Genomic DNA, 13124 nt, shown 5'->3' on the forward strand with positions numbered 1-13124 from the left:
TCCCAAGTTATTTATAGATAAACCATCTAGACTAGATTATTAAGTTTTTCTTTTTCAGTTTAAAATCAAGTTCTGGTATTTATAGTTACTTGTTTGTGGGATTTTTAAAAAATACTCTATAAATAGATGCAATGATATCATATATAATATATATATAGTATACCATTAATCCTCTCAGCAACCAGTTAAGATCATTACATTTTCCATTCTTTTCATGAGAAAACTGAGGTTCAGAGAAGTTAAGTAACCGCTAAAGATCACCAGCTACAAAATATCAGAGGTGAATTGGAACACAAGTGTGTTTAAAACTTTCTAATCCCCCTCTCTTTTAGAGGGCAATGTATGAAACTTACTGTCTTGCTCTGCTTATTAATTATTTCAGTGAAATTCATGATGTGTGTGTGTAAAAATAGTAAGGATTCATTATAGGTACGCTTTAAGGACCATACACACCCACCTTTTGCTTAGGCTTGAATTTAACAATTAAAAATACATCAAGTGAGACCTGCGGGTAATAAGAAATGGATATATTTTATTTTAACACTGTGATACTGGTAATAATAATTAAAGGGAGATGAAAGAAAAGAGCAGAGGCATTTGGTGAGTGTAGAGAGATGTGGGGGGCATGTAAAGAAGAAAAACCAAATGAAAAATTAGTTACCAGCTCTATGATATTTAATAAATAAAATGTCATTTTACTCAAAGAGTAATCAGGATCATAGAACTTAGTAAAAATAAGGCATCAACAGTTCATGTGATTTAGATAAATTAATAAAATAAACACACATTTAAAAATATATTTATGAGGAGTTCCCATTGTGGCTCAGCGGTTAATGAATACGACTAGGAACCATGAGGTTGCAGGTTCGATCCCTGGCCTTACTCAGTGGGTTAAGGATCCGGTTTTGCCATGAGCTGTGGTGTAGGTTGCAGACACGGCTCAGATCCCGCATTGCTGTGGCTCTGGCATAGGCCAGTGGCTACAGCTCCAATTCGACCCCTACTCTGGGAACCTCCACATGCCGTGGGTGTGCCCCTCGAAAAGACCAAAAGACAAAAAAAAGAAAAAAAATTCATTTATGGCTTTCAGGTATCAGGTATGGGGAAAAATCAGAATAATTATTTTGATTATACAGAATATTTAAAATTTTCATATTATTACATAAATTGCTCCATAATATAAATTGCTCTGATAGGAAAAAATGTTCTTAAAAAGAAACTAGATAACCTTTTTCCTTTACAATTTGGGAGAGAGGAGAAAACAACAATTTAAGTACAATGTGATATGCACATGGGGCACTAGGAGAACAAAAGGGAAATTAAGTTATTTAAGTCGCTTTCCAAAATCCTATTAAATTAGTAACTCATTTTTTAAAAGTTAATTCCAAATGAATAAAATATAAGTATTGAGTCTACAAGGAGGTAAAGGCCAGTCTTCTTAAAATCTTTCCAATTTGAAATGAATCATGTTGGAAGAATACAGACACTTAGGCTCCTACTCTAAAAGAGGTAGAAGATGTGCATTTAAAAAAGGGAGAGAGTGGAAGCCAAGGTAAAGGATAAACATTTTGTGGTTTCAAAGCGTTTCAAGTTTAGAAAAGACAGCATGGGTAGTGACATAGAAATTGCATTTATACGTAGAAAAACAGTTAAATGTTGGGCAGGATGTGTTGCGTTCTGAGCCAAAGTCAGGAGTGCCCTGACTGCCTCTGGGAGTTGGCAGGAAGCTACAAGGCTTCAGATAGGAATTGGAAATATTTGATAGCTCAGAGGAAAACATAGCACAGAGAAGGCAACCATGTAAACACAAAGAGCGAGAAATAAAGGCAGGGCACTGGGCTCCTGGGTGGATGGGGGCAGGAACAGCAGCTGTAATCCAATAACCAACAGGGTACAAAGCGCCTCTGTCACCAAAGTAGCAACCTTGGCAGGAAGCACAGATCATACCGTTATGTCCTCCTTTCTCTTCTCTGTCAGGAAAGGATTTTATGACTGAACTTCAGACAGAAGACATCGCAGGAAGAAAACTTAAGGGCAGAGTTTTAGAAAAGAAAGACTGCCTTAAGTGAGGTTTACCCAACAGTTTTTTCCTGTAGATCAGGTTTTGAGGTTAATGATACTTATTCTGGTTTTTCAGGACTGGAACCCAGGATGTGAATTTTGATATCGATATAAAGGACTAGATTGAAACTTCTGATAAATACTTTTAAATTCAAAATTGATTATTAAAGTTAGATGCACAGAGAAGTTACTGAAGTTGAAGCTTTAAGGTCTCTCACTTGAATTGGACCTCACAAGGCCCTGAACCTGATGTGTCATTTGTAATTTTGATTCCTTTTTAAATTGCATAAATGAGATCATTTATAAAGAAACTATTATAATGAAGGCTGGTGACTATTTGGCTTACTTCCTTGTTATTTATAGATTTTATAGATGGAACACTTTCTTGCTAGCTATTGGAGACCAAATTTCTACATTCAACTAAATTTACAGAGAACTGAAAAGGATGTTTTAATATGTTGCATAAAGAAAATCAACCAATCAATTCTAAAATACTGCAGACTGAAGCTCAAAAGAACTATTTATTGTAATTGCTCAGAAACATGAGGAAAACTGTAATTAATATTTGTTGTCCTCTGATGTTTTGGCACTATATCACCTAGATAGATTCAACTTAGTGTACAAGCAAATACAATGCGAAATACACGTTTTTATAAATCAGCCTTAAAAACCTTACTTTTATCTTTATGCTATCTTTCACTTTTATCCAACTCATTTTTATATTTTATTTGATTAGCTACTAAGTCAGATATGAGCTTTGAGCTGCAGGTAATACAATACCCAAGTAAAAGTGGCATTGACTGTAAGGGCATGTATAACCTCCTACTAACAAGATACCAGACAGATCTGGACAGCTCAGCAATGGAGGCCTTGTTCACTAATGCCATCATGATTTTTTCATCTGAATTGTATACCAACTTCAGCATGTCAACATTTCATAATTTCAATATAGCTGTGGGATAACGTGCCCCCTGGTAGCTTAGTGGTTAGGATTTGGTGTTTTCAATACAGCTACGATAGTTCCATGAGGCAAAGGCAGGCAGGGTCTCTCCAGTAAGGAAAAAGAGGTGATACCTTCTATGGGTCTTTGTTTTTGTTACTAAGGAAAGCTTTCCCAAAGCTCCCCTGCACTCAGGCCCCAGCGAGTCAGCATCATTCATATCATAGCTGAAAGCTTTCCTAATTAGCTGTGCCTGGCATGTTCAGCCTCTAAACTTGGAAGTGGGCTCTGCCAGGAAAGATGAAGTGGAGTCATAAGGATGGATGTAGGGTGAATAACCAAGATTTGTCCCAATTAGCCTTTATTTTGCAGTAAGTTAATTATCCATTTGCCAAATCTTGGGTCAATCCAGTGAGATGTTTTTTTCTCATCCTTTGGGTATATCCTTATGCTTATAAGCACATCTGTATTTTCACCATTTGTATGCTGCATTTTTTGGTCTCACCCTCTAGCAACTACAGTGGCTACATATCATCTCCCAGAGTCTGAAAATTTTCAGACATGTTTATGTTGACGAAAGTTCCTTTGAGCTGCAGACTTGGGCTAAGCTATAACAAATTCATTAAACTGTGGAGATTTTATATGCTACAAAAGACAAGAGAGTGGACCTCTAGAATGCCAACCACTCTACACACAATTGCTTCAGCACAAGCCACAGCAATTGGTGGTTGTGGCTCTAGTCCAAACTCTGAGCTGCTTCCTAGAAGAGGTCACAGGAGGTCAGAGGATGTTCCCTAAGGACTTTCTTGATCCCCAAAGACTTAAGGGGAATAAGTTCAGGTTTGGTGCTTAGCTGGTATCTCTAAAAACCTATATGTGTTCAAAATGTCTGGGCACCACTCTTGCACCTACAGGTAAAGATTTAGTTCCATTCTTTACTTCCTTCCAGAAACATTCCATCAGCATCACAACTCTCACTCATTTGAACCTCTGAAATTATATAACTCTTTGTGACAATACTACTCATTCAATATATTTAATCCTATACTGTTTTTTAATACCTTTTATCAAGTGTCTTATACTAGAGGACCTTTTGTTCATTTTCACCAACTATAAAATAAAACCTTTTAGATCAAAGACCACATTTTTCCATTTCTCACCACATTGCCATCCATATTCCTAATACAGTATAACACATATATTTATTGAATAAGTGAATGTGGCTTGTGGTAAAAGATAATGCAATGCAAAGAAAAGAAAACAATGTCATGTGACAATACTACTAAGGGAAATATCAAAACAATGCTGAAACAATATCTTGCTATGGACCTATTCATCTACTGTGCTAAACAGGGATACCAGTGGTGTGCAAAATCAATGGGTTTTACGAGAGGCAAAAATCAACAGGTCTTATGAGGGGCTTAAAATCCAGTGACAAAGAAATATACTAAAAAATCATGCACAAAATGGAAAAATTAAAACTGTGCTAAGTGCTACAGGAGAAGGGAGGGTGAGCCATGAGATGTACAGGGGGGACTTGGCCTAATCTGAAGGTGAGGAATGGCCTCCCTGAGAAGCAATATTTACCCTGACAACTCCATTATGAGTAGGAGATAATTAGGGACAACTACTGTTTTCATGGACAAATATAAAGTTGTGGTAGATGATGGCAGAGAATGAAGCTGGGCAAAAGGTGGGCCAGAAAGAGCTACAGTCTATTCTCCTTTCTGTGGGTCTGCCCCATCAGAGACTACATTTCCCAGTGCCCTTTGCATTGTGTGGCCACACGACATGTTTCTCTCCAATGGAAGGCAAGTAGATATGGTGTCACTACATCCCTGATAGGGTTTTAAGTCAGTGGGTGTGCTTCCTCCACTACTCACCACCCACTCTGTGAGCTGCAAGAGCAGGGTACCACTGGAAGCTGTGTGATAAAGGGGGATGCATCATCCTGGGTCTGGGACCCTGAAAGACTGCTTGCAGGAGATTCTTTGCCAGCCTGGACTCCTGCCCTGGACTGCCACACTGGCGAGGATTAATCTTCGGCTCTAAGTCACTGAATGTTGGAGGGATCTCTGCTAAGAAAGCTTATCCTAACTAATGCTAGAGAGTGTAGTCTTTATACCATAAGTAATAAGTCATTTAAAAAATTTTAGGAGTTCTCGTTGTGGCTTAGCAGGTCAAGAACTCAACACAGTGAGGATGCAGGTTCAATCCCTGGCTTCACTCAGTGGGTTAAGGAACCGGCCTTGCCTAAAGCTATGGCTAGATCAAAGATGACACCTGGATCTGGTGTTGCAGTGGCTGTGGCCGGCAGCTGCACCTCTGATTTGACCCTTAGCTGGGTACTTTCATATGCTGCAGGTGCAGCAGTAAAAAAAAATAAAAATAAATAAATAAATAAATAGAAATGTATGATAAAATCAATACTTTGAAAACAATCATGCAGAAAATAGAAAAATTAAAACTTTGATAAGTGCTATTAGATAGAGGATTATGAACCATGTTTTGAACAAATGTGGGATCCACTCTTTGAAAGTAGAGTACATCCTAGGGGTGGGTGAGAAAGAATCAAGAAACAGCAAAGAAACAGAAAAGTTTTCATGGAAGTCTAAGTGAGAAAAGTGTGAAGCAGTGGAAATGGAGAAGTGGGTGGATTCAGGAGATCTAAAGTGATGTTGATAGGATTTTGCAATGTATTGAATGTGAAAAATTGAGAAGGAAGTATTTACAAAAGCTTCTCCTTCTACAGCTTTGGACAATGGGTAACTGAGTGATGGCATTCTCTCAGAAAGTAAACACAAAGAAAAGTCCCAAGTTCATATGTGCACACATGCACAAGTGGTTGCTCTTACTATTGGCAAAGGTCCATCCCTTATTCCACAGAAATGAGAGTTGTGCTGCCCCATGGAGGCACCCCTCTGAAGGATACTGTGTGCTCTTCAGGTGGCAAAATATCTTCAGCTAAAGTACCATTAATTTCAGAGCCCGTGCTCTATACATAGTAGTTTTTTTTTGTTTGTTTGTTTGTTTTTGGTTGTTGTTGTTTGGTTTTTTGCTTTTTAAGTCTGTGCCCGTAGTGTATGGAGGCTCCCAGGCTAGGGCTCTAATTGGAGCTATAGCTGCCCGCCTACCCCACAGCTATGGCAACACTGGATCTGAGCCACATCTGTGACCTACACCACAGCTCATGGCAATGCTGGATCCCCTACCCAATGTGTGAGGCCAGGGACTGAACCCACAACCTCATGGTTACTAGTTGGATTCGTTTCTGCTGCACCACAACGGGAACTCCCAAATAAGTTAGTTTTATGGTATGGCTTGGTCACTGAATCCATAAGTAAAGCTTAGCACTAACGGTTCACTTTTTTTTCTATTCTAATTTTTGCTAGTTTGTTTTTAGTTCCGATTTTTTTTTTTTTAAGTTTTTTGGCTTCCCCATAGCGTATGTAGTTCTCTGACCAGGGATCAGATCTGAGCCACAACTGCCCCCTAAGCTACAGCTGCAGCAACGCTGAACCCTTAATCTACTATGCCCAGCCAGGGACTGAACCTGAGTCCCAGAACTCCCAAGATGCCACCAATCTCATTGTGCCACAGTGGGAATTCCTTAGTTCTGATTTTTAGTTACACTCACTCTGGACCCTTTCTTACAAGGCTCTGCATATAAATCCCAATATACAGGTAATAGTGTTCTTCCATAGCCATCTAGGTCTTAACCTAGTTCCATTAATTCCAAACTCAGCATCTACTCTACAAATACTTTATCTTATTTCTTCACTCTTTCAACTTGCTTAATATTTACAGATCTTTATTTTGGTAACTTTCTCTTTAAATTAATCTATAGCTGCTCTAATCTTCCTCTTGCAAGCAGCTTTATACTCAATATAAATCTTATTCCCTATCATTCATGTCAATATCCTTCCCATTATCTTTCTGTCTGGTGCAGCATAGACCTAGTCTCACCTTATATTCCTTTCTGCATGATTAAGAGAGATGTGTGTTTGTGTGTGGGGAAAACTAAGGTTAAACAAGAGAGAGATAGTATAACAGCAACACACAAGATTAGGAAAGTAAGCTCTCTGCTAAATTTATATGCGTTCTAAGTCCAAATATTTCAGTGCTCCTTGGGGAACACTGTAATGCAATATTTTAGGATCTACAAGAGACCTTTCTGAGGTATCAGCTATGTTTTCTAAAATGCAATTATTCACGTTTTCCTTGGAAAAAAAATATTTTTGCCAGGATTCTATGTCCTACTACAGACTCTATTTTTTGATCTATGCTACTTTAGAATACTGCTATTTTTATTCCCAAATGTAACCTTTCATTTTCATTCACTGCCTTCTCATTTTAAATCCATATGAAATTTTAAAGGAAAATATTCCAATAATTTTATGTACATATAACTGAAGTATAGTAAAATTTCAGGGAGTTCCAAAGGAGACAGATGGAGTAGGACAGGCTATGAGTAGTTCTGACTGGCCAGATATTCTCAAGATACCAGAATAGTACCATACCTTTACAGAATAGCAACTTGTACTGACCCAAAACTGAATTACTTTTTTAAATGAACTATATTATGTATTACTTTCATCCGGCTGCCCTCTGTGAGTGGTGGAGAGTGATTTCTATCTGTGTTACCATGTGGGTCACAAGGGCAAATTCAGTCACGAATTCCTATACTTTGAGTTCTGACCCGATGGGAAATTGAGATATGCCAACAACAGCAATTATAAAAATGATGTCATGAGCCGAAAAGAGGCTTATATACATAAAAGTGTGATGGAGGAACTGAAGAGAATAATTGATGACAGTGAAATTACCAAAGAGGATGGTACTTTGAGGCCTCCTCCTGACCAAGGGGGCTAGCAGGAGCTTGAAATCATCATTGCAGAAGAATACATTTCTCTCACAACACAAAAATTGGTTCCCTTATTGATGTTAACCAATCTAAGGATCCAGAAGGCTTACAAGTATTTGATTATCTTCTCCAGGAACTGAAGTGTTTGATCTTCAGTCTTACTGGATTATACCTCAAGATTAAATCAATCTAGATTGAGTACTGGTGTGGACACAAGGAAAGGTGGGTATAGCTGCCTTTAATTACCATTATTAAGACTTTTTTGTGTATATTAGGGCAATAATTTTTATAAACTATAAATGATTGTCTTTAATAAGTACATAAAAAAATTCAAAAATATATATGTACATGTGGTTTTTCAGATACTTTTCCATTATAGGTTATTACAAGACGTTGAATATAGTTCCCTGTGCTATACAGTAAATCCTTGTTGTTTATATATTTTGTATATAGAAGTGTGCATGTACTAATGCCAAACTCCCTAATTCATTTCCCCCCACTCCCCACCTATCATCCTTGGTGACCATAAGTTTGTTTTCATGCCTCTGAGTCTATTTACATTCCCACCAACAGTGTAGGAGAGTTCCTTTTTCTCTGCACCCTCTCTAGTATTTGTTATTTGTAGTCTTATTAATGATGGCCATTCTGACTAGTGTAAGGTGGTACCTCATTGTAGTTTTGATTTACATATCTCTAATAATTTGTGATGTTGAGCATTTTTTCATGTGCCTGTTAGCCATCAGTATGTCTACTTTGGAGAAATGTCTATTTAGGTCTTATGCTCATTTTTTCATCATTTTTTTTTTTCTGTTGAGTTGTATTAGTTGTTTGTATATTGTGGAGATTAAGCCCTTATTGGTTGCACCATGTGTAACTATTTTATCCCATTCCTGGTTTTCTTTGCTGAGCAAAAGCTTGTAAGTTTGATTAGGTCCCACTGGTTTATTTTTGTTTTTATTTCTGTTGTCTTGGGAGACTGACATAAAAAACATTTGTATGGTTGATATCAGAGAATGTTTTGTCTGTGTTCTCTTCTAGGAGTTTTATGGTGTCTTGTCTTACATTTAAGTCTTTAAGCCATTGGGAGTTTATTTAGTGCATGCTGTGAGGGTGTATACTAGTTTCATTGATTAACATGCAGCTGTCCACTAGTGTCAATTAACATGCAGCTGTCCAGTTTTCCCAGCACCACTTACTGAAGAGATTGTCTTTTTCCCATTTTACATTCTTGTCTACTTTGTCGAAGATTAATTGACCATAGGTGTCCGGATTTTTTTCTGGGTTTTCTATTCTGTTCCATTTGTCTATAGGTCTGTTTTTGTACCAGCACCACACTACCACACTGTCTTGATTACCGCAGCTTTATAACATTGCCTGAAGACTGGGAGAGTTATGCCTCTTGCTTGTTCCCAAGGCCCCCCCTCCACCAGGATTTCTTTGGCAATTCTGGATTTTTTTGGTTTTGAATTGTCATGGATTGCTTTGGGTGGTATAGCCATTTTAACATTAATTCTTCTTTCTAATCCAGGAGCATGGAATATTTTTCCATTTCTTTGAATTCTCTTTAATTTACTTGATTAATGTTTTATGGTACTCAGCATTTAAGTCTTTCACCTCCTTGGTCAGTTTTATTTGTAGGTGTCTAATTTTGGGGTGTGATTTTAAAGGTTTTTTTTACATTACTTTTCTAATGTTTCATTGCTAGTATACAGAAATGCAACCTATTTTTGAATGTTAATCTTGTATCCTGCTACTTTGCTGAATTTGTCGATCAGTTTGAGTAGTTTTTGTATGGAGTCCTTAGAGTTTTCTATAATAGTATCATGTCATCTGCATACAGTGACAATTTTACCTTTTGTCTTCCAATTTGGATACCTTTTATTTCTTTTGTTTGTTTGATTGCTGTGGCTAGGACTTCCAATACTATGTTGAATAAAAGTGGTGAGAGTGGGGCAACCTTGTCTTGTTCCAGATTTTAGTGGGAAGGCTTTCAGCTTTTCTCCACTGAGTATTATATTTACTGCAGGCTTGTCATAAATGGCTTCTATTATGTTAAGGTACATTCCCTCTATACCCACTTTGCCAAGAGTTTTTATCATGAATGGATGTTGGACTTTGTCAAATGCTTTTTATGCATCTATTGAGATGATCATGTGGTTTTTGACTTTTCTTTTGTTAATGTGCTATATGATGTTTATTGATTTGAGTATGTTAAATCAATTCTAGTGATCAGTCTGTTCAATTGATCTATTTCTTGATTCAGTTTCGGTGTGCTCTATGTCTCCAGAAAGTTGTCCATTTTTTCTAGGCTGTCAAATTTGTTGGCATATAATTGTTCATAGCATGCTCTATGGTTTTTTGTATTTCTGCAGTATCCATTGAGATTTCTCTTTTTTCATTTCTTATTTTGTTTACTTTGGTTCTCTCACTCTTCTTCTTGGTGAGACTGACCAGAGGTTTAAATTTGTTTACCCTCTTTAAAGAACCAGCTCTTGGTTTTATTGATTTTTTTTCTATTTTTTTTTGAACCTCCACTTTATTGATTTCCTCTCTGATCTTTGTGATTTCCTTCCTTCTGCTGACTTTAGGTTCTGTTTGTTCTTTTTCTAATTCATTAAGGTGGCAGGTTAAGTCATTGATTTCAGATTTTTCTTCTTTTTTGAGCAAGCCCTGTGTCGTTATGAACTGCCTTCTAAGAATTGCTTTTGCAACATCCTATAGATTTTGAGTGGTTATGTTTTCATTGTCATTTGTCTCAAGGTATTCTTAAATTTCCCTTTTGATTTCCTCATTGATCCACTGGTTATTTAGCAGCATGTTGTTTTGTCTCCATGTAGTCAGGTTTTTCTCATTTCTTTTCCTGTGGTTGATTTCTAATTTCATTGCCATTGTGGTAAGGGAAGATGCTTGAAATCATGTCTATACTCCTAAATTACTGAAGTTAATTTTGTGCTCCAATATGTTGTCAATTCTTGAGAATGTTCCACCTGCACCTAAAAAGAATGCATATTCTGATTTTTTTGGATGTAATGTTACCAATTAAATCTAACTGTTCTGTTGAATCATTTATGATCTCTGTTGCCCTACTGATTTTCTGTCTAGAGGATCTGTCCATTGATGTGAGTGGGGTGTTAAAATTTCCTACTCTTATTGTATTCCCATCAATTTCTCCTTTTATGTCTGTTAGCATTTGTTGTATGTATTTGGGTGCTCCTACATTAGGGGTATATATATTGACAACTGCAATATCCTCTTCCGGAATTGATCCTTTTATCATTAAATAGTGTCCTTTTTGGTCTTTAAGGCGTTTGTTTTAAATCTATTTTGTCTGATATGAGTGTTGTAACTCCTGCTTTCCTGTCATTTTCATTTGCATGAAATATCTTTTACCACTCCTCACTTTCAATTTATATGTGCCCTTCGCCCTGAGGTGAGTCTCTTGTAGGTAGCATATCGTAGGTTCTTGTTTTCTTATCCAGTCTGCCACTCTATGTCTTCTGATTGGAGCATTCAGTTCACTGACATTCAAGGTAATTATTGATAAATATGTATTTATTGCCATTTTAAATCTTATTATTTCCTCCATATTTTATCTTTTATCTCTTTCCTATTTAGAGACCTTTCAGAATTTCTTTTAGAATGGGTTTATTAGTATTGATGTATTCTTTTAGTTTTTTTTGTTGTTGTTGGAAAATCTTTTATTTCTCCTTCTATTTTAAATGACATTCTTGCTGGGTGGAGTATACTAGCCTGCAATTTTTTCCTTTTAAAACTTTGAATGTATACTGCCACTCTCTCCTGGCCTACTAGTGTTCCTGTAGAGACAACACCTGACACCCTTATGGGTGTTCCCTTATAATTAACTCTGTTTTTCTCTTGTTGTCTTCAGAATCCTGTCCTTATGTTTAAATTTTGCCATTTTTATTTTAATATGTGTTGCTGTGGGTCTGCTTGGGTTCAACTTGTTTGGGGTCCTCTGTGCATCCTGTATCTTGGTATCTGTTTCCTTTAGATTTGAAAAGTTTTCAAGCATAATTTTTTCAAATATATTTTCAATCCCATTTTCCTTCCTTCATCTTCTGGAATCCATATTATCCACAGATTGGCCCTGTTTCCATTATCCCATAGATCTCTTAAATTGCTTTCATGTTTCTTTCATTTGGCTGTCTGCTGTTCTGATTGGGTGATTTCCATTATTCTATCTTCCAAGTCACTTATTTGTTCCTCTGCATTATTCATTTTGCTTTTCCATTCCTTTAACTCAGCCTGCAACTCCAAATGAATTTTATAATTTTTTGTAGCTCCTCCTTTTATCTTCTAGTTCCTTTCTAAAGTAATCTACATTACTATTCATATATGCTGTTAATTCCTTCAGTATTTTCACTATCTCCTTTTGAACTCAATGTCTATTAGACTGCAGAGGTCTATTTCATTGCTTGCACCTTCAGGGGAACTGTACTATTCTTTTAACTAGGACTGGTTCCTGAGCTTCTTCATTTTGCCTATATTTTTCTTAGTCTGTGAGTTTACGGGAAACAACTCCTGTAGCCTTGGAGGGCTATTTATATGTGCGAGTGGCCCTGGGTATTTTGTGATGGTTTACTATTTTTTTGGGCATGAGTGCTGCTTTTGGTGTGGATGCTTGCTGTCTCTTTTCTTAGTGTGTGCAAGCTGTTATCCCCTTGATAGGGGGTGTACAGGTGTATAATCTGCACTTTCTTCTAGGAAGATGGAGGCAATGGGCAGAGCTAATAGCCAGTGCCTGGTTCCTAGGCCCCTGACTGTGGCAAGGACTCTTGGGGCAGTGGAACTGGCTGCTCCTGGTTGCTCAGCCCTGGGAAGTGGTAGTGACCATCAGGCACCAGAGGCTTTGGTAATGGCAGCAGCAGGGTGTGTCCATTCCCAGGGGAGTGAGAGCAACAACAGGTGGTACTCAGTTGCAGTGCCCTTCTCTGCAATGACCCCTGAGGTGACTGGTGCCACAGGTGGTACCTGTTCATGGACCCTTAGTGGTGGTGAGCCATGCCCACCTTGGAGTCTGAGATAGCTATAGAGGTTTGCTCCTGCCACCCGTAGCCTGCACCAGAGGTGCCCTGCTCCCTGAAGACCACACAAGAGGTGCCCTGCCACCCACGTGTGTGCTGAGAAAAGATATTCCTATATATGGTCCCATACCTCCTCCTCTTGCCCTCCCTAACAATGGTGGGCTTGCTTCTCTTGGGGACCCAGGTGCCCTCCTGAGTTCCCTCGGTTGTGGTG

At 37.8% G+C, this 13124-nt stretch overlaps 1 pseudogene; it reads left to right on the top strand.

Moving 5' to 3' along the window:
• Window positions 1–8058, top strand: part of LOC125137472 (protein mago nashi homolog) — a 72858-nt pseudogene extending 64800 nt beyond the window's left edge.
• The last annotated feature ends 5066 nt before the right edge of the window (window positions 8059–13124 follow it).

This window comes from Phacochoerus africanus, chromosome 10 (assembly GCF_016906955.1).
Source record: "Phacochoerus africanus isolate WHEZ1 chromosome 10, ROS_Pafr_v1, whole genome shotgun sequence".
NCBI lineage: Eukaryota > Metazoa > Chordata > Mammalia > Artiodactyla > Suidae > Phacochoerus > Phacochoerus africanus.